The sequence below is a fragment of the Canis lupus genome, chromosome 10, assembly GCF_048164855.1.
Source record: "Canis lupus baileyi chromosome 10, mCanLup2.hap1, whole genome shotgun sequence".
In the NCBI taxonomy this organism is placed as follows: Eukaryota; Metazoa; Chordata; class Mammalia; order Carnivora; family Canidae; genus Canis; species Canis lupus.
In genome coordinates this window covers 20,878,419-20,900,587 of record NC_132847.1, presented here as the reverse complement: position 1 = coordinate 20,900,587, position 22,169 = coordinate 20,878,419, and the positions used below count along the sequence as shown (strand labels likewise).

At 37.1% G+C, this 22,169-nt stretch overlaps 1 protein-coding gene and 1 pseudogene across 6 annotated transcripts in view; one reads left to right on the top strand and one right to left on the bottom strand.

Moving 5' to 3' along the window:
- The window catches only part of LOC140642023 (plakophilin-4 pseudogene), a 36,096-nt pseudogene extending 27,081 nt beyond the window's left edge, over positions 1-9,015 (top strand).
- Positions 1-22,169, bottom strand: part of CDC42SE2 (CDC42 small effector 2) — a 116,507-nt gene that overhangs the window by 62,195 nt on the left and 32,143 nt on the right. For 4 of the 6 annotated variants that reach the window (XM_072840912.1, XM_072840911.1, XM_072840914.1 and 1 more), the window contains exon 2: positions 12,866-13,037. The exons of 1 other annotated variant lie outside the window; for it this stretch is intronic. The gene's annotated coding sequence lies outside the window, so the exon portion shown is untranslated. The remainder of the gene's footprint in view (positions 1-12,865; positions 13,038-22,169) is intronic. One more of the 6 variants, XM_072840915.1, reaches the window with a different exon arrangement.

Below are 22,169 nucleotides of genomic sequence, written 5' to 3'. Positions count from 1 at the left end.
AGGGAGAGGGAGGAGACCTCCCTCTGTGAGCAGGAAGCCCTTTGCAAGACTCCATCCCAGGACCCCAAGATCATCACCTGAGCCGAAGGCAGACACTTAACTGACTGAGCCACCCAGGCATCCTGGACCTTGGGTTTTGGCTCAGATCATAACCTCATGGGTCATGGGATTGAGTCCCACATGGGTATCTGTGCTCAGCAAGGAGCCAGCTTGAAGATTCTCTCCCTCTTTCCCTGTCTTGGCTCATATGCGCCTTCTCTAAATAAAGCTTAAAAAGATAATAATAATAATAATAATAATAATAATAATAATAATAATAATAATAATACCACAGCAATCAGACAAAAGAAAGAAATAAAAGACATCCAAATTGGTAAAGAAGTAAAACTTTCACCATTTGCAGATGATATGATACTGTATATAGAAAACCCTAAAGGGATGCCTGGGTAGCTTGGTCAGTTAAGCCTCCAACTCTTGATTTTGGCTCAGGTAATGATCTCAGAGTTGTGAGACTGAGCCCCTTGTCAGACTGCACAGTCAGCTGGGAGTCTGCCTAAGGTTCTCTCTCTCCCTCTACCTCTTCCTTTCCTCCTTCCCCACTCACTCATGCATGTGTTCCCTCTCTCCTTGCTAAAGTGAATAAATAAATTTTTTAAAAAAGAAAAACCCTAAAGACTCCACCAAAAACAAAACAATAACACACCTAGAACTGATAAATGAATTCAGTAAAGTCACAGAATACAAAACCAATGTAGAGAAATCCATAGCATTTCTATTCACAAGCAATGAAGTAGCAAGATGAGAAATTAAGAAAACAATCCCAACTACAACTGTACCAAAAATAATAAAATAAGTAGGAATAAACTTAACCAAAGAAGTGAAAAGACCTGTACTCTGAAAACTGTAACACCTTAGAGAAAGAAAATGAAAACAAAGAAATGAGAAGCCTTTCCATGTTCCTGGGCTGGAAGAACGAATATTGTTAAAACATCTATACTATCTAAAGCAATCTACACACTTAATGCAATCCCTATCAAAATAGCAAAAGCAGGGATCCCTGGGTGGCACAGCGGTTTGGCGCCTGCCTTTGGCCCAGGGCGCGATCCTGGAGACCTGGGATCGAATCCCACATCGGGCTCCCGGTGCATGGAGCCTGCTTCTCCCTCTGCCTGTGTCTCTGCCTCTCTCTCACTGTGTGCCTATCATAAATAAATTAAAAAAAAAAAAAGAAAAATATATTTAAAATAGCAAAAGCATTTTTCACAGAACTAGAACAAAAAATTCTATAATTTATAAGAAACCACCATAGCCAAAGCAAACATGAAAAACAAAATTGGACATACAATTCCAGACTTCAAGTTATATTACAAAGCTGTAGTAATCAAAACGGTATGCTGCTGATACAAAAAAAAAAAAAAAAAAAAAAAAAGACACATAGATCAATAGAACAGAGTAGAAAGCAAGAATATGCAATGGGAGAAAGTCTCTTCAGCAAATAGTGTTGGGAAAACTAGACAGTTACATGCAAAAGAACAAAACTGTACCACTTTCTTACCCCATACACAAAAATAAACTCAAAATGGATTAAGAACCTGAATGTGGGGGGATCCCCAGGTGGCTCAGCGGTTTAGCGCCTGCCTTCGGCCCAGGGCGTGATCCTGGAGTCCCAGGATCAAGTCCCACGTCGGGCTCCTTGCATGGAGCCTCCTTCTCCCTCTGCCTGTGTCTCTGCCTCTCTCTTTCTGGGTCTCTCATGAATAAATAAATAAAATCTTAAAAAAAAAAAAAAAAAAGAACCTGAATGTGAGACCTGAAACCATAAAAATCCTACAGGAGAGCACAGGCAGTAATTTACCAGACATCAACGCTAATAGCATCTTTTTAGATATGTCCTTAGGAAAAGGAAGTAAAAACAAAAATACACTACTGGGACTACATCAATAAAAAGCACCTGCACAGCAGAGGAAACAACCCACAAAACTAAAATACAACCTACTAAAGGGAGAAAATATCTGCAAATGACATATCCAATATAGGTCAGTATTCAAAATATATGAAGAACCTACACAACTCAACACCAAACAAAATAATTCAATTTAAAAATGGGCAAGAGACATGAACAGACACTTCCACAGACAGAGACGGCCAACAGACACATGAAAAAATGTTCATCATTCACCATTATAGCGAAATGCAAATCAAAACCTAATGAGATCTTAACTTCATACCTGTCAGAATAACTAATATCCAAAACAAAAACAAGTGTAGACCAGGATATGGAGAAAAAAAAGGAACCTTCATGCCCTGTTAGTGGAACTGCAAACTGGTACAGTTACTGTGAAAGACAGCATGGAGATTCCTCAGAAAATTAAAAATCAGAGTAGCCTATTATCCAGTAATCACACTACTGGTTATTTAATCAAAGAATACAACACTACTAAATACACACCCCTATTCTATTACAGGATTATTTACAATAGCCAAACTATGGAAGCAGTCCAAGTGTCCATCAATAGATGAATGGATAAAGAGGGGTAGTATACACACACACACACACACACACACACACACACACACAGGAATATTACTCAGCCATAAAAGTAAAATCTTGCCATTTTTAATGACATGGATGGAGCTAGAGAGTTTAATACTAAGCCAAATAAAAAAAAAAAATACTAAGCCAAATAAGCCAGAGAAAGACAAATACCTTATGATCTCACTCAAATGTATAATTTAAGAAATAAAACAAACAAGCAAAAAAAAAAAAAAAGAAAGAAAGAAAGAAAAACAAACCAAAAAACAAATTATGAACTATAGAAAACAAATGGGGTTACCAGAAGGGTATGAGGGTGACTGAAATAGGTAAAGAGGATTAAGAGAATGCTTATCTTGAAAAGCAATGAATGATGTATGGAAGTGTTGAATCACTATACTGTACATCTGAAACGAAAATAACTCAGTATGTTAACTACACTGTAATTAAAATAAATTAAAATACCCAATGACAATATACATAGCAGTCAACTTGTGGTAAGTTTTACAGTCAACCATTTTTTTAAAAAAAATTTTTATTTATTTATGATAGTCACACACACACAGAGAGAGAGAGAGAGAGGCAGAGACATAGGCAGAGGGAGAAGCAGGCTCCATGCACCGGGAGCCCGATGTGGGATTGGATCCTGGGTCTCCAGGATCGCGCCCTGGGCCAAAGGCAGGCACTAAACCGCTGCGCCACCCAGGGATCCCTACAGTCAACCATTTTTAAAGCAAACTACAGAAAAAGATGGTCTCGAGTGGAAAATTTCTATATCTATCATAAGAGCAACACATTTCCTTTATTTAGTATCATTCCCTAAAGCATTTTTTCACTGAACCATGTACATTAAAACCATTCACAAATACTGTTAGATGGTAATAAGAAATGAAAATAGGTTATCTTGCATGTGACTACTTTTCAAAGAAGTAATGGCTTCTTTTATAAAAGCATGTCTTATATCCACATAGCACAAAACAAGCAGAGCAATTTTCTCTTGCTGCCCAGAAAACACTCTGTAATCAAAACCACAAAAGGGCTGCTTTTATGATTTCCTCACGGAAATCATGGCCTTTACAGTGAGAACATACAGCAACAGCTACAATAAATTCCAGCTGCTGTGGTAAGGATTATTATACTATTGTTAGCTGCTGAGCGGGCCCAAAGCTGAGCCATGAATTCTATTTACTTAAGTAAAGCATAGCCCCTCAAATGGCAATTATTTCCAGACACTTAAATCCTGGACCATTAACCAAAGTAACTAGAAACTTAATATCAGTTTCATTGCCATAAACTATAAAACTATTATCAGACTTTCAAAAATATCTTCTAGCTATAGATAGAGACTGATATTTTGGATCGTATCGACAAAACTAAAGAGCTATGCCAATTAGGCCTTTCCCTAAAAATCTCCAAAACTACTTCTTTGTAGATATTTACAAGTTTAACAGGAGAAACTCTGAACCATTCAGGTGCAATTCCATTCTAACTCTTTAATAATTTTTTTTATGCACAATTCCTCACTATCTCACATTTGGTGAATGAATTATTCCTCGTGTGTGTGTGTGAGAGAGAGAGAGAGAGAGAAAGAGAGAGAGAGAAAGAGAGAAAGAGAAAGAGAGAGAGAAAGAGAGAAAAGAAAAGAAAAAGAGAAGAGAAGAGAAGAGAAGAGAAGAGAAGAGAAGAGAAGAGAAGAGAAGAGAAGAGAGAAGAGAAGAGAGAGAGAAATACCTGAGAGAGAGAGAGACAGACAGAGACACACCTAAATCCACCAGAGAGCTTCTAAAAGATTTGTAACCACAGCAAGATGCTATCAAGTCAGGGAAAATGGCAGATCAGAAATCAGCCACATGACCATGAAACCAAAAACTAAATATGTATTTTCTGAGTTTTTTCCATCTCTAAAATTGATGGAGTATTTTCCTATCATTAGCCAAAGCAGATTTATCAAGATGCTTCAGTAATCAGATTAATTCTAAAAATTAACATATATTCACTGAGCTCCTACTACATATTAGCCTCACACAAAAAAATTTTAAATACATATCTAAAATAAATATAACTCAGCAAGTTATAATGTATAATAAACATATTTTTAAATGTATAAAATTGAACATACTAAAGAGGTAAAAGTCAAATGGACTATCAGAGATTAAAAATGAAGTGCAGTATGGGGTGCCTGGGTGGCTCAGTTGGTTAAGGGTTGGACTTTGGCTCAGATGATGATCTCAGGGTCCTGGGATCCAATCCCACATCAAGCTTCCCACTTAGTGGGGAGTCTCCTTCTCCCTCTTGTCTGCCCCTCCTCCTATTCATGCTTTTGTTCCTCTCAAATAAATAAAATCTTGGATTTTATTGCAATATAAGTATGTAGAAGTAACAATAATTTTAGTTTGTAGCAATTCTGACACTGCAACAAATAAGAATTTAAAATCTGGCCTATAAATTTGTCCAAATAGAATTTTTAAAAACACTTAAGAAAACAAAAGTATCTCAATCCCTTTTATATTTTATTTATAAAGAATACTAATAACATCTGACTTCAACTCAGGGGTAAAATTTATCAACTTTCCAAATAATCGTAAATTAATCTAGTGAAACATCAGATACATTAAAGTAATTAACAAGACAAGATGTTCACTGTAATCACAATGTTCTAGAAGTTCTAGCCAATGCAACTAGTAAGTGAACCAATATGATATAAAATTTGAAAAGGATAAGCAAAATTGAAAATTATGTTTAGTTACAAAATTAGATACTTCCAAATACAAAATTATGGGAATATGTTTATATTCCCAGAAAAGCCAAGTGAACCAGTTGCAAGACTATTAGAAATACTAAGTGAATTCGTCAGGGTGGCTGATTAAACTTAACAAAGAATAATCATCTTACTAATGTTAACAGCAACAAAAAAATGAATTTAGGCTGTAGAGCACCATAAAGAGGCAGTGCAACAGAGATTAAGCAAATGGACCTCAGAGCCAAACAGGTAAGGAATATAATCTCAAATCTATTACTTCCTAGCTGCATAAGCCTCCATAAAATCACCTAACATCTCTAAGTTTTCTCAAGTATAAAAATAACTTCTTGTCAACACTGTCCACAGAGGTGACACACCTTAGAGGGGTAAGTTAGCCACCACTGCTGTGGGTGGTGGGAGGGCTGCTTCAGAGGAGGAGGTAATTGGAGGAGGAAGAGTCAGGCAGCCCTGCATCCACTTTTTACTTTTTTTCCAATGTCACATCGGCAACCCCCTCAGTGCAAACATACCTGACTCCTGGAGTGACGGTAGCTGCTACCTAACCTCGAAGGAGGAAGACCCATTCCTGAGCAGGGCTCAATGGTGGAGGAAGGACAACCACAGAAAGGAAGCTGTCTCCACTGGCCCAGGCAAGAAACCCAACACCACAGCCACCACTATTCTAGCTTTCCTGAAGGAGAAAGTCAACTGAGAAGTCATTTCCTTGGAGATCAACAGATGTGCCAAATACTGGTATAAAGGAACCTGGAGTTTCTGACACTGTCCATTCCAACAAAAATCTCATCAAGCCAGAGTAGCACAAGGAACCCGTTCTATTCACCAGCAGAGACATATCTCCTTGAAAGATAATGGTAACTCAAGAAGTTCAACACAAAAGAATTCTTATTCTGAGAGAGGATACCAAAAAGCAAGGAGTTTCCACAACAGCCAGAATTTGACCACAGCATTCATTCAGAGGATCAGCCAATCACCATTCGGTAAGAAACTCAAGAGCTAAAGGATAAACACTAGTTCAGCCATCAGTAGCCAATAAGGCCATGAGAAGAGTTATATTATAGTTCAGCTCCATCTAGAGAACAGTCATTCTTTTGTTATCAGGAGGCATGTCTCCTCCAAAGGGGTTACAGAGAACTTTTCTGGAGAGTAGTTTCAGCTGTCACTGAGTGACTCCCGACCACCGAACCCCAGTGGATATTCCTTTACCCCATTACCTGTTCAGTGGGGAGGCTCTCCATACTCTGCATAGTCACCTCCCCAGTAGTTGTATATCAGTCCACTTCCAATCCTAATGGACCAACCTCTCAGTACCAAACCACCACCAAAGTAGGGTCCCCACTGATCCTGATGGGGGGAAAAGACTCAAGTAGCTTCCCATCCCAAGGACAAGTGGGGTCATTGTCCCCCAAACACTCAGGGATGACCACCGCACCACAACATCTATGACCTTCACTGTAAAGGACTGTTCATGACACAGAACAACTCGGACAGCAGCCATTTATGAGAGTGTGGTTCCACATCAGCCAGACAGTCTGAGAGGCTTATCATTTCTACACTAGTCAGCCCAACCAGCTTGAGAAAGACCTAATTTAGCTGTCTCCCAATTTACTCATCACTCCTATATAGGAGGGGAAGACCTATTACGGTCTGTGGTAATCACAGATCAAACCACAAAACTGTGGAACTCCAAGGATCATAGCACTGTATCAAACGGGTACAGTAGGTGTTGGAAATGTGCAAAGAAGTCCAGTTAACAAAGCACCCTTACATACCAAAGAAATAATTATGCTCTGAACACAACAGCTACCTACACAGAGCCCTACAGGCCAATACAGCACCAAGTGCAGAAATGCAATTATAACAGGCTTCAGCATGCAACACCTGCTGATGCTGGCACCACAAGATCTCCCTCAAAAGAAAGTATTTGGAAAGACCCCAGGGAGTTTGCCTGGTATGATCCCAAATTGCCTGAAGTCATTCACATGCTGCAGCACCCTTCCCATCATTGAGGCAGATGCAGTGGCCTACCTGCAGCACCTGTGCTTTGGCAACAACAAAGTACTTCCAGAAGTGCATAGGTTAGGAAGAATCAAGTTTCCAGTCAACTTTTTGGACAACAGTTTTGAAGATTGGAGGAATGTTGTGGTGCTCTCCGAAACCTTGTTTTTGGCAAGTCTACAGATGAAAATACAATAGCAATAAAGAACGTTGGTAGGATACCTGCCTTATTGCAACTGATAAGAAAATCTACAGAAGCAGAAGGGAATTTGTTATAGGAGTTCTTAGGGATTTATCTCCATGTGATGTTACAAAGACAGCAATCAATCAAGATGCTCTCTCAAACTTAACAAGCACCGTAAATTTTCCAGTTATTCTGAATGGAATAACTCTTTTCATGATGATCCCAAAATTAAATTACAGACTTCACCTGTCCTGCCTAGTAAGACATGTTGCCAGCTCCCCAGGGGAAGAAGTGAAGAAACAAACATGACCCTGTGTGGAGCTGGTAAACTCACTTTTATATGTGATCCATATGTGTGTGCATACATGTGATCATAAAAGCAAGACTGTGGTAAACTGTGTTTACACCCCACAGAACCTGTCCAATAGCTCCAACTGGAGACCTCTAAGGCCCAGCTGCTGGGGCTGAATTAACTGGACTATTTACCAGGAAAAGAGTCTCTCAGCAAGGACTTGGAGCCCATCTGTTGGAGGAGGGAGGCGGGGGGGGGGGGGAGAAAAGGATACAAGAGGATCAACAGGATGGAGTTGGTCATATCCCAAGACTGCCAAAGTCTTCCAAAGGGAGTGAGATGCTGTGGCATCCATCAGGAGTAAAATTATATCTATTGTTCTATCAGAAAATTCCTCCAGAGCATTTCTTTTTTTTTTTTATTTTTTTTTTTTATTTTTATTTATGATAGTCACACAGAGAGAGAGAGGCAGAGACACAGGCAGAGGGAGAAGCAGGCTCCACGCACTGAGAGCCCGATGTGGGATTCGATCCCAGGTCTCCAGGATCGCGCCCTGGGCCAAAGGCAGGCGCCAAACCGTTGCGCCACCCAGGGATCCCCCTCCAGAGCATTTCTAAAAAGGAGGAGTGCAATCAAAACCATTTTATTATACCTTTATTACACATTAGAGAGAGACCAATTCAATTTGCATCCTTCCTTGTCTACCACTGACCAACAGATGTCTGCCATCATTTGTCAGCAGCATCTCCTCCTCACCAGCACTGTTAGGAATCAGAAACCCTCACTCTGAATACGACAGGACACAGTCACCTATGCAATAGATACCATACAATAGCAAAAGAAAACCAAACATAAAGGCTTTACTCTGGCTCCAGCAAAGCTTCACTCATTTACATCAGTTCCTATTCCTCACCATCAAGAGAACACAACAGATGGCTACAGCACCAACAGCTGTACTGTAGTCAAAATGATTGAAAGAACCCTGATATACACAGATGCATTTGCTGTCTCCTCATAGCTATAAAGATCCTTATTTTGATGACCAAGTTCACTTCTCAGCTATTACTAATTATTCAACACAGTATGGACTGAAATCAATAATCACAAATTATACAAGCTTTTATTCCACAAAACCACCTTCTTATAGAGCAAAACAGTATCCAGGGTTCCCAGACTTGTGGGTTGCAGCATCAAGATGCTCAGTAGAAGAACTCTCTCTAATCTTGTTTAGAATGAGAAGACTGGCTTGATTTGCTAATGAAATGTGAAAGTAAAATGAAAGGTATGAGTGAAGAGCATTTTTTTTTTCTTTTTTGAAGAGTTATCAGTGAAGAGGAAACCTTTGAGAGAGAAGACCTTAAATTTCTAAACTCTATTTAGGTGTCAGATGTAATTACTTGTAGATTCTGTAGCTTGGTAAAGGTGTAGGTAATGCAATAAAAAGGTTTAAGAAATGAGTGAAATGAGATGGGGAAGTCAAAGTAAAGGGGATTCTTAAAATGTGAATTAAGATATGTTCTGGTTAGTCTGAACAGAAAAAGAAATAAAATGAATGTCCTTCATGTTTTATTGCTATTACTAAAAAACAAAATTGTTAAATAGTTAAGTATACAGAATATATCATTTAGCAGTTCAACTCATGTAAGGTATTATTATTTGTATTATTAATACCAAAACCAGCTTGTCCTTAAGTAAAAAAAAGATACAGTGTGTGCACTTTATTAACCTTTCTAAAATCCAAAGAATTCTGAAACCTCCAGTACCTCTTGAGGTTCTGAAACCTCAAGATTCTGAATAAGGAAAATAAAAAAAATTTAAATAAGGGATTGAGGACTGTACATTTTCTAATGCTTTATTATGAAAATAAATGAGTAATAATTCATATGTTTTTAAAAATTCCAATCATGAGTTCCCCACAATTGTTTTACCAACTTCAAAGAAAACATGGATTCAGCAGGAGTTTCCACCAAGAAGCTAATTACAAGATATGATGGATACTCCTTTTCTTCAACAATTCTAACCTTGTTAATAAGAGATTTTCTATCTCAGTTAATAATCCTACTAGTATATAGTAGGATTATTCATATAATGTCAATTTACTCCATTAACAATAAAATCCTTAGCAATGGTATAGACCATGTATTTATTTACCATCTTAACTCTTCTATTTAATGCTTGAATCCTTGTAATCAATCAATGAATAGCCTTATCTGCCACCTTACACATGATATGGACTGCATCATCAGAGACTTACTTGACTAATTTGCAATTAAAGTTTCATTAAGTCCCTTGAGTTATCATTATATAGTCTAGAATGGGTGATGATAAAAGATGTATCAGTTAAGATGTTTTCATATACATGAAACATAAAACCCAAAGACAACTGGATTAAACCAGAACTTACTGGCTCATATAAACTAAAAAGTCTATAGGTATACTATCTACAGGGAAGTCCTGATCTAGTGGCCAGGGCCTGGGTTTTCTCTGTTCTACTCCTTCAGTGTTTACTTCTTATTCAACTGGTTTCCTTTTATGGTCAGAAGATAGCTGCCAGGAGTTTACTGACTGTACATTTTGATTTCTGTTGAAATTCAGCACCCCCCCCCAAAAAAAAAAATACACACACACACACACAATATATTAAGTGCCTCTACCCCAGCATTCCTAGCAAATATCCTAAGATCATTCTGATTCATCTAGCTTAGATCACATGCCTGCTGTGATTGCCTTGGGTTAAGGCACATGTTCCATTCTGACAAACTCCTCATATTATTTATGAAGTACAGTACATTATAGTTGACCTTAGTAATTTCAAGTTCTAATATTACTGAATGTTATTAATGAATTAAAATGGATAGGTCAAGCATATCATACAACTTTCACTACCTTCTTAAAAAGTTGGGATCCCTGGGTGGCGCAGCGGTTTGGCGCCTGCCTTTGGCCCAGGGCGCGATCCTGGAGACCCAGGATCGAATCCCACATCGGGCTCCCGGTGCATGGAGCCTGCTTCTCCCTCTGCCTGTGTCTCTGCCTCTCTCTCTCTCACTCTGTGTGTGACTATCATAAATAAATAAAAAAAAATTAAAAAAATTAAAAAAAAAGTTATTCCCTCAAAAAAAAAGTTATTCCCTCAAATTTTATAAGCAGCCCATCAAGGAAAATAAAAGTAAACTCTTCACTGAATAAAAATCACATTTTCAAGGATTCAAAATGTATTACAAGACTGCCCACAGGTTTTATGATTTTCCTTCTTACCACAACAGAAACCAACACTATATATTTTCTCAAAACAAAAGAGGTTTACATCCAATAAGAGTGAAGAGTACATGAGTATCTTGAGTTAAGAGAAAAAAGTGTTATTGTTTCTTAGAGCCTTAAAATAAAGGCAACTAAATAATCCATCCTGTAACTCAAAACTCCTCTTACAAGGTACTAGATTCACCATGAAACCTACCCCCACCCACACCCACACAGAACTAGGTCCTAAGAACAGAGATCTCACTTTAGGGAGCCTTTTTGTCCATTGCATTTCAAAGCCAAATGCTAATTGTTCCTGAATTACTAGGTTTCTTATGTGAAACCTAAGTTCCTTATTCCTATAATTAGCACAGAAAATAGAAATAAACTCTTCTGTTTTTATAACAGAGAAGACAGTGAAATTTATTATACTGAAAGCGAGTAGGAAATATGTAGGAAAAGATCAGATATTGACAGTAAAGCTGAAGAAAAACAAAATGCAAAATACAAGCAACACTTTTTGAGAACTAACCACTTGAAAATGTGTTACATACTCATCATCTTAAAAGCCAAACTTCATTTATAATCCTGCAGGGAAGTAGTGTGATTAAAAACCAGGATATGAATTAAAAGAAAATCTCTGTAGGGACGCCTAGGTGGCTCAGTCAGTCAAGCATCTGACTCTTAGTTTTGGCTCAGGTCATGAGTGGGAGTCCACCTAAGAATCTCTTGTCTCCCTCTCTGGCCCTCCCCCAGCTCTAACACACACACTCTCTCTTAAATAAATACATCTTAAAAAAAAAAAAAAAAGAAAAAGAAAATCTCTGTAATTATTCAATTCTGTAGATTGGTTTTTCAAGTACTCAACTGTTCAAATAATTCAATTCAGTAAATATACACTGATGGCTTTATTAAGAAGCTAGTACTGGTGTTAGACACAGCAGGGATATAAACATAGCCCTTAGATTCACAAAGTTTACAATGTGCCTCAAAAGCAACACAAAGGAACGTTACTGGATAGCACAGAACATATTCAAGGAGAAATAAATGCATGAGACACTAAAGACAGTCATCAGAAAGAGGAGAAATCAAATGAGTGGATTTCTACAGTAAGTAACAGAAAATCTAAGGGCAAAACTGCTTAACATTATGGAAATTTATTATCTCACATAACAAGGAATCCAGTTAGGGTGATTCTAGGCATATTACATGGAGCTCCAGTTCCACTTCTCTACAATTCTCTTGCCTCTGCCTTCCTTTACTTAAGGACATCACTCTCAGGCTAGTAGCAAAATGGCTAAGCAGTTCCAGATGTCACATCCAGATAAAACCACCTCTACAGAGAAAAGGGATCATCGCTTTCCTTCTTTCTGAAAACCAAGAAAGCCTTTCCCAGCAACCTCTTATAGACTTCCCTTCTATTAGTCAGTGGCCAAAACTGGATCTATTCCTAAGATGATTCCAAAGGCAAGGACATCTACCATTAATCAAGATCAGAGACGATGCTGTTAATTATCATGACCATCATTTTAGTGTCAGCTGAATATTTTAAGACAACAGGCCTTGGAGGATGGCATAATTAGGCAAAAAAAAAAAAAAAAAAAAAAAGAGAGAGAGAGAAAGAGAGAGAAATACAATGCAAAGGAAGGGATGTTCCTAAATGAATAAAAAAGTCAAACTGCAATCACGCACTAACTCCACTGTTAGGGACAAGGAACTTTCCTAAGCTGCACCATTGTCATTCTCCATAATATAAAAATTAATTTACTATTCAACAGTGAGCAAATGCTAAGAATGTAAGAGGAGGACTACTCTTTTTACAGAAAGGATTTAGTTATTATCAGTGGGGACAGTCAGACTCACCACTCCTTGTCAACGGAGTCACCCAGTTAGCTATCTCTGGGTTGAGAACATTCCATATTACGCATACAGATGACTGCAGACTCACTGTCAATAGAAGTTGTTCCTTGAAGGTTTCTTCTCATTTGGGTTCCAGGTTTCAGTCAAACACCCACAAACTCGCAACTGGCCCTATCTGCAAATGAAAGCATGTAATTAGAAGGCAAAAGGCTACAGAGAGCAATTCCCTCTGTTCGACATCTATAATTAACAGATCCATAAGAAGACTGAACTTAAATACCCACCAGATTCAATAAGCATCATGTTCAAACTAAGCAACTTGCATTTCAAAGGCTGTGGTGTGCTTCTTACAGTTACCATCCTTTTACATTAGGTAAACATATTGTTGTGTCCACAATATACCAGGTACAACTCTTAACAAAAGTTGCCCACTGGGTAGAATCCAATATACATTTATGTGTGGTGGACCCAAGTGAGGATGACCTACACAGCATGTTCACGGACAGCTGCATACATTTATAAATCAGAAGACCACCTGATGTGAAAATCAAGATTTCTGACCTCTCTTGGGGAAAAAAAAAAAAAAAAAAACAGAAGATCTAGCAATATGGAGCCCACATTCCTACATGGTAACAACCTGTTGGAGCTGATTAGCAGCTAATCCTTCAGATGGGTCAAAGGCTTTGCAGTTGCCTAAAGATGTCATCACTCTCTTATAACACGACTCAGTTATCTGTCTTGGTCCAGTTGGCAACTGACTTTGTAAATTCTGCTATATATTTATAATAGCTCACAGGGAACTGTATTACTGTCACAGCCAAGCACGTTTTTCTGCTTGACAATATAGTACAGGGCTAATAACTACACTGGCTTTGGAGTTAGCAGGCCCTAGGTTTGGGTTCTAATTCTGCATATAACTAGCTGTGTGACCTCAGACCTATTTTTAACATAGGATATATTTCTTCATTTACAAGCCTCCAAATAAAAGTATAAGCACTTAGCAAAGTCAACAAACAACAGGCCTAAAATCTACCACGTCCAAGTTAAACTGATAATCCTAAATCCATTACTTCCTCAGTTTTCTGCATCTTGATAAACTGCAATGTGATTCATGTGCCTAAGCCTCAAACCTCAAAGACCTTATCACATACATTCCTTCATTCTCCCAAAACCAGTACCTGATTCTCTAAAATATGTAATTTGAATGAAATCTCAGAATCCCACAAAAACAAATAATAACCCCTCCTTCAGAATCAATTACTTTCCTGAAATCGCCTATAAATTAAGCTCATTAAGTAATGGTAGTTTCAAGTTTCAAGTCTCCATATTATGAGTAATATTAATATTTCATTTAAAAAACTGAGGATGGGGGGGTGCCTGGCTGGGTCAGTAGGTAGAGCATGTGACTCTTGATCTCGGGGTTTTAGGTTCAAGCCCCACGGTGGGTGTAGAGATTACTTTTTTTAAAATGGGATGCCTGGGTGGATCTGACTTTTGATTTTGGCTCAGCTCATGATCTCAGAGTCATGAGATCCAGTGACACACTGGGCTGCACTAAGCAGGGTGTCTGCTTGAGATTCTTTCCCTCTGCCCCTACACCCATACTCTCTCTCAAATAAATGTTAAAAAAAAAATTTTAAAACAAAACACTAGGGATAATACCTATCACTCCTTGCAAGATATTGACCAATTACATTTTGTAAGCCTATACATTTTTCCATCTAAACTAATAATGAACTAGGACACTATGCTTCATCTGCAAACAAAACTAAAAACACAGATGGCTAGAAGTTAAAAATCAACTGTTTCTATAAAATTGTTCAAAGAATAGTCAGAAAGTCATTTTTGAAAATATTCAGTATCAATGGAAAATATGAATTACAAATTGTCAAATGATGTGTAAAGATGACAAATAGAGACACACTACGTTCAAAGATTCAGGGATGCTAACATGTCAATGCTCTCTAATCTGAGCAAAATAATTCCATGCATTTCTAATCAAATTCCCAGCAGTTTTTATAGAAGTTATAAAGCTAATTCTAAAATTCACATGGAAATGCAAATGAGCTAGAATGGACAAAACAACTTCAAAGATCATTAATATTAGAAGCCTTATACTACCTGACTTCAAAATTTGTTAAAACTGCAAATATCAAGACATTGTGGTACTGAAGAGACACAAATAGATCATAAAACAAAACTGACAGTCCAGAAATAAACTTACATATATATACAGTCAATTGATTTTCTACAAAGGCAGTTCAGTGGAGAAAGGGACAGCCTTCTCAACAAATAGAGCTGGAAAGACTATGTCCATACCTTGTGCCAAATATAAAAATTAACTTAAATCAATCATAGACTTAAAGGTAAAACCTAAAACTACAAAATTCCAAGAAGAAAACATAGTGGAAATTTTTTGTGGTCTTAACTTAGGAAAAAATTTCTTAGATAAAACACAAAAGCATGATATATAAAAGACAGAAGTGACAAATAGGATTTCATCAAAATTACTAATTTCTGCTTTCTGCAAGACACTTAACAAAATGAAAGAGAAGCCACATGTTGGGGGAAAAAAATGATGCAAATCACAGTATCTGAAAATGGTCTTGCTTCCAGAAAGAATACAAGAAAGAATGCTAAAAACCCATTAAGAAAACCCAATATTAAAAAGGGACAAATGATCTTAACATACTCCTCTTCAAAGATGTATACATAGCAGATAAGTACATGAAAATATACCTTAACATCATCATTCATTATGAAAATACAAGTGCTGGCAAGGATATGCAGCAAGTGCTATCATATGCTATTGATGAGAATGTGAAATGGTAAAACCTCTTTAGAATATAGTTTGACAGTTTCTTAAAAAATTAAACACATACCATACAACCCAGCTATTCCACACCTAGTACTTACTTTACTTAATAGAAATGAAAGTCTATGTCCACAAAAAACTGTTTTTAGCATCTTTATTTTTGATACCCATAAATGGAAACAATCCAACTATCCATCAAGAAATGGATACATACACTAAGTTTGGTAGAGCCATTCAGTACATTACTAATTCTGACAAAAAATAATGAACTAGTATATGCTGTTTAACATGGATGTATCTCATAACAATTAAGCCAAGAAGCCACATCAAGAGTATATCCTATAGAATCCATATACATAAAATTCTAGAATCTCTGGGGATAGAAAGTAATTCCAGGGCAGCCCCGGTGGCTTAGCGGTTTGGCACCGCCTTCAGCCCGGGGCCTGATCCTGGAGACCCAGGATCGAGTCCCACATCGGGCTCCCTGCATGGAGGCTGCTTCTCCCTCTGCCTGTGTCTCTGCCTCTCTCTCTCTCTCTAACGAATAAATAAAATCTTAAAAAAAAAAAAAAAAGTAATTCCACTGATTGCCTAGGAATACAGGACAGTGGACAAGAAGGCCTATTCATGACTGGAAAAAAAACTTTCGGAGGTGACAGATATTTTCATGATTTTGAGTGTAGTGATAATTTCACAAGTACAAAAACTTCAAAATTTATTAAACTGAACACTTAAATATGTGCAGTTAATTTTAAGTTTAAAACAAATTCACTGCATATTAATAACTGATAGCAAAACTGATTAATACCAAAAGCAAAACCCTTTCAATCCATTAACTATAAAAATCATGGCCACCATCTTTCTTTTTGGAAAATAATTCCACTGAGAAGTATATTACCTCAATGCTAAAGATCAAAATCATAATTACTGAACACAAAGAAAGCAAATGCCAAAAATAGCACTCTAGCTAACCCCACATAATGTGGCATGGGCAAAAAGAAAATTTAGTGGATCTCAATATTACTTATTCAAGTGCAGCCCAAGAGTTTCAAGCTTTCATTGTATTTGGTCGGAATTAGATAAAAAATACATTTTTTCAATGTAAACCAAAAGCATTTAATGTAGTCATTTTAGTAGCATTCACTACTAAAATGTATTTCACATTCTGCTTAGAATTAATGAAGAAATCATGAAATCAGATCCATTTTAATTGTTAACTGCTGGCACGGCTTGGTGCTTTTTATACCTCATTAAATGGCATCTGTTATTTATACTGAAAACAGAGCAAATTACATTATTTCTTTAGCTGAATTTAATCATTAAATTTTATTTTAGACAATACCAAAGGTATGTAAACCCATCTCTATCCAGGGATATCTATTCTCCAAGTTAATCAGTCTCAGTTCCATCACACTGCTATGAAAAAAGGGCTTCACCTTTAGAGAAATGAGTTAATAGTGCTACCTTAGACTACTTTTAGGGCAGTCACAGAGAAAAATTATGCTAGTTCTGCATCAGCACAAATGGCACGATTAGAATGAATGACTGGAGGCTCCATTTTCCACATATTAAAACATCCTTCTGAGTCACTGCTGCCTCAAGGAAAATGTTTTACCTTGGGACATCCTACCATCAGCACTCAGGATATTACCGGTAGTGATTCAAAAATACAGAATCAACTTTATGATTCCTTGCCACCCTCAGAACCTCTTATGAATTTAAAAATAACAATATTTTTAAGTGCCCAAATCCACTGCAATTCAAAAGTCTTAAATTTAAGCTAGTTAAACTACAAGAAGCTAAAGCCCTCTTACAGTAGCATTTATTTTTAGTTTCCACTTTTCCCCCAATGAAGAATGACTTAAATAATAAGGCCTTGACCCTATTAAATTACTCTGATACTGAAAGAAAAATATGTACTATGTGTTCCATCTTCTTGCTCATTTAATGTCAAATGTTAATTCCTCTTTTTTCCTCCCAAAGAAATAACAGACCTGGCAAGACAATAAAAATCTATGAGAAATCTAGCTCAGTTTCTTAATTTTACACACTCAGGTAAAAAAAAATTTGCCCCAAAGCTCTTAACTAATCAGTAAACTATAATACCTATTAGCACTACAATAAATCACTACGATTTATTTCCTCAAGTACACTGTAAAGAAAAGCATATAACCATTTACTTACACAGTTTAAGTGAAAAGTTATCTGGGCAACAATCTCATAGCCAGTAGTGATACCATTAAAGGCTCAAGACATTTTGCCTCTTACTACTGTTTGCTAGTGCTGTTAGCATTCCTGGACCCTAAAAGTATAGGACATGGTAGGGTTACAGAAATGAATAAAAGTGACAGTATATATGCGAGTAGCTATGAATGACGCAAAACTTTTAAACAAGGAGAAAGAATGTATTTCTATCTACTGGAGTTTCAGAACTAGTGGAAAAGGCTGCATAAGCCTTAATAAAAAATAGAAAAGGAGGGATGAGATAATAAAGACGGACTATCCATGAGAAGGTGAAGTTGTACAACCACTTTAGTGACACTGTGGAAACTTTCTTATATTGGTATACATATACTTACCAGGCACCAAAACAAATCCACTCCCAAGATAAATGAAAACAGGTCCAATCAAAGAATATGAACTAGAGGAGGCAGTAGAGGATAGCAGTTAAGAAAACAGGTTCTGGAGTCAAAATGCCCGGATATGAATTCTGGCTCTGCCACTTACTAAATGTATTGAGTTTAGCCAAGTTAATTCACCATGCTTCACTCTCCTAAGCTATAAAAAGGAAATAATTCAGAAGACCACTGTGAGGTTTAAATTAAGTTCATATATGTAAAGTACCTAGAACGTAGTCTGGCACAAAGTAAGCCTTCAGATAAATGGCTATCAGAAGGGGAATGGGATTTAATACATGATGTAACACGACGAGAGTAATTTTCTGAGCAAGTCAAAGAGCATTTTTAAATACGAATGCACACACACAGCCACTGCAGTACAATGTAGTGTTTAAGAGTTTACTTGGATTTTGTTTATATTATTTCATTGTTTCCAAGTCTGACTGCCATCGAGAACTGTAGGCAAACTTCCTTGAGATTTGGTTTCATCAACTATAAATAAAAACAACAGCCACTTACCTCAGAAGATTATTTTAAGAATGTAATTAAGATGTATAAAGCGCTTAGTTAGTACAATGCTTGGCACATGGCAGCTAAAAACTGATATTTTATTGCACTATACCGAAATAAGCACATTATAACTACACTGACCATTTGTCCTTATTTGCTAACCACAGCCCCATTTTATTGCAAGTTTTCACAATGTAATTACTCTGAAGTCATTCCCCTTTATATCTCAGTATGTCCCAGTTTAGATACAAAATTTCTCAGTATGTCCTAGTTTAGATGATAAATTATATGGTTACCCTAATTTATAACTGAAATATTTTCAGAATTTTCCATCTATTTAGTTATCTTCTCAAATGTTCTCTTATCTCTTTTTAATCACATTACCTCTTTGCTCTCCAATTCACCATCCCCATTTTACACACACACACACACACACACACACACACACACACACAGTCTCTGGCTCTCAGTCTACTGATCTCTTTATTCATGTGCTTAGTAACTTCAATGCTCAAATCCAGGTTTCTCAACAAATACTCAACAATATACTCAACAATGTCATGTTTCCCAAACCTGATCTTTTCCTAATTCCTAGCCATCCTTTCAGTCTGAATTCCAGAAAAACACTAACTGACCTAAAAATATCACCACCATCAATTTATATTTTAGTTGTCTTTAGGGATATCTACATTTCAGCATGTAACTCCTTGAGAAACAATGCTTTATCCCAAAGTAGAGAAGCTCTAAGAACATGAATTTCAGATAGGGAGCTGACTAGGGGAGATATTTTAAGAACCATTTTCACTCCTCAAAATCAAACAATTTTGATGGGTTTCTACTAAATAAATAAATTGGAGCAGCCTTGATATCTTTCTTTTTTGCTGGCTCCCAAATAATGCCATCAAAAACACCAAAGGCATTTAGCTCAAATACAGTAAGGTCATAGTTCTTCAAGGGTTTTGGCCTGTACCTTCCTCTTACACTGTACAAATGCTCCTCTAAATTACTTCAGATCACTCTCCTGAGTTCAATTACTATATACATACTAACGACAGAGAAACCTACTTTCCCAAAGTTCTCCAGCCTAGGTGTCTTTTAGTTCAACCTCACATAACAAACTGCATACAGTGTATCCCATCTGCATGTGCTATCTCCAGCTTAAGTGAACATCAGTTCTTCCCTAGCACTCCTCTACTCCAAGCCCACTCAAATGATATTCATTAAATTCTCATCTACCCAGTTTCTCAAATCAAATCCTTGACTCCTACCTTTCCATATTTTCCCCCTATAGCCAAACAACAATAGAATTCTCTTAACTATTTTTTTCAATCTGTTTCTTCCCAACCCAAGAGCCACTGGTTAAGGTCTGGGCACCATTACACCTTAAAAATACCACTATAGCTGTTAACTGATCTCCTGGCACATTTTAGGCCCCCCAATTCATTGCTATTTGGGACAGAATGATCCTTCTAAAATGAATGTTTAGTGAGTGTTGTTTATTATTTTTTTTTTTTTTTTTTACTTGAAACTGCCAGTAATGACTATTATCCTCAGGAAAAGTCCAGCTAATATAATTTCTAAGGGCCTTTATGATATGGTCCCCAGTTTTCCTGTCAAAATCATTTACTGGCCCTTCCACTCAATGCCATCCAACCATTTTCAATTTTGTCCTGTTCCACGAAACACCAGGTTCTCTAACTTGTGACTATAGAGTATATTTGCTGTTCACCTCTACCTGGCCTATCTTCAGGATTTTATATGGCCATCACTGCCTTTAGGAAGCTTTCCCCAATCCCCAAATCTACATTAGGTGCTCTTGCAGTATATCAGGTACCTTCTCTTTAGGGCACTTATATTAAAGAAGTTATCAATCCTGCTTGTACCTCCACATCATGAAAAGAAACTTATGCATAGAATATCGAATTCACAAGTTCAGGAATATGGCATCTTGTTTTGGTATCATATCTTAAAAGACATTGTAATAAACCAGAACATATCCAGAAAAACAAATCTGGTGGTATCACAATCCCAGATTTTAAGATATACTACAATGCTATAGTAATCAAAATAGTATAGTATTGACATAAACACTGACACAAAGATCAATGGTACAGAATACAGAGCCCAGAAATAAGCCTACACCTATATGGTCAATTAATCTATGTTATGACAAAGGAGGCAAGAATATACAAAGGGAAAAAGATGGCTGCCTTCAATAAATGGTGCTGGGAAAATCTGACAGCTATGTGCTAAAAAATGAAATTGGACCACTTTCTTACACCATACACAAAAGTAACGTCAAAATGGATTAAAAACCTAATATGAGACATGAATCCATAAAAATCCTAGAAGAGAACACAAGCAGTAGTTTCTCTGACATTGGCCATAGTAACATTTTTCTAGATATGTCTCCTCAGGCAATGGAAACTAAAACAAAAATATACTACTGGGACTACATCAAAATAAAAAGCTTTTGCATACTTAAGGAAACTATCAACAAAACAAAAAGGCAAACTATTGAAAGAAGATATTTATACACCCTTAAAAAAGAATGAGATTGTGCCATTTGTAACAACATGGATGGACTCAGAAAGTAGTATGCTAAGTAAAATAAGTCAGAGTGGAAAGACAAATACCATGTGATTTCACTAATGTGTAATATAAAAAAACAAATGAATAAACAAAACGCAGAATTAGACCTATAGATGCAGAGAACTGATGGTTGTTGTCAGAGGGGAGGCAAGGTAACAGGGACGGCAATGGGCAAAGTGGGTGAAGGGTAGTGGGTGATACAGGGATATAGTCATGGGATGAGTCACAGAAATAAAACCATAGCATTGAGAATACAGGCAATGAAAATTCCAAAGATAAGGAGAAGATCCTTAAAGCAGCAAGAGACAAGAAATCCCTGACTTTTATGGGGAGGAGTATTAGGGTAACAGCAGACCTCTCCACAGAGACCTGGCAGGCCAGAAAGGGCTAGCAGGATATATTCAGGGTCCTAAAGGAGAAGAACATGCAACCAAGAATACTTTATCCAGCAAGGCTCTCATTCAAAATGGAAGGAGAGATAAAGAGCTTCCAAGACAGGCAGCAACTAAAAGAATATGTGACCTCCAAACCAGCTCTGCAAGAAATTTTAAGGGGGACTCTTAAAATTCCCCTTTAAGAAGAAGTTCAGTGGAACATTCCACAAAAACAAAGACTGAATAGATATCATGATGACACTAAACTCATATCTCTCAATAGTAACTCTGAATGTGAACGGGCTTAATGACCCCATCAAAAGGCGCAGGGTTTCAGACTGGATAAAAAAGCAGGACCCATCTATTTGCTGTCTACAAGAGACTCATTTTAGACAGAA